General features: G+C 77.8%; 1 protein-coding gene across 1 annotated transcript in view; it reads left to right on the top strand.

The window, feature by feature from the left end:
* Positions 1-329, top strand: part of DNTTIP1 (deoxynucleotidyltransferase terminal interacting protein 1) — a 7,987-nt gene that overhangs the window by 4,010 nt on the left and 3,648 nt on the right. The window lies entirely within an intron of this gene.

The following is a 329-nucleotide window of genomic DNA, read 5'->3' as shown; positions in this document are numbered from 1 at the left end:
GGGGGCCCCTGGGGCGGGCAGGAACGGCGCAAAGACCCACCGCAGGGCTAGGACGGGCGGAGGAGCAGCGAGCCAGGGCGCGTGCAGCGAGCGGTGTGCTGCGGGAAAGGCGGCTTTGGCAGGAGGCTAGGCAGGGTGCGCGGAGGCAGAGCTGCTCCCAGGGCGCTGCGGAGGTCCGTCCGCTGCCCCTTGGGGTCCGGGCGCACGCGAGGGCGAGCAGCGCAGGCCAGGAGGCCGGCAGGCCAGGAGGCGCAGCCGGCTCCCGCGGGGAGCAGCGGCTCTGCGCTGGCCGGGGGGGGGGGGGACGGGGTGGACCTCAGCTCGCGGCG

This window comes from Aptenodytes forsteri, unplaced genomic scaffold, assembly GCF_000699145.1.
Source record: "Aptenodytes forsteri isolate BGI_AS27 unplaced genomic scaffold, ASM69914v1 Scaffold483, whole genome shotgun sequence".
In the NCBI taxonomy this organism is placed as follows: Eukaryota; Metazoa; Chordata; class Aves; order Sphenisciformes; family Spheniscidae; genus Aptenodytes; species Aptenodytes forsteri.
This window is presented reverse-complemented; position numbering and strand designations above follow the sequence as displayed.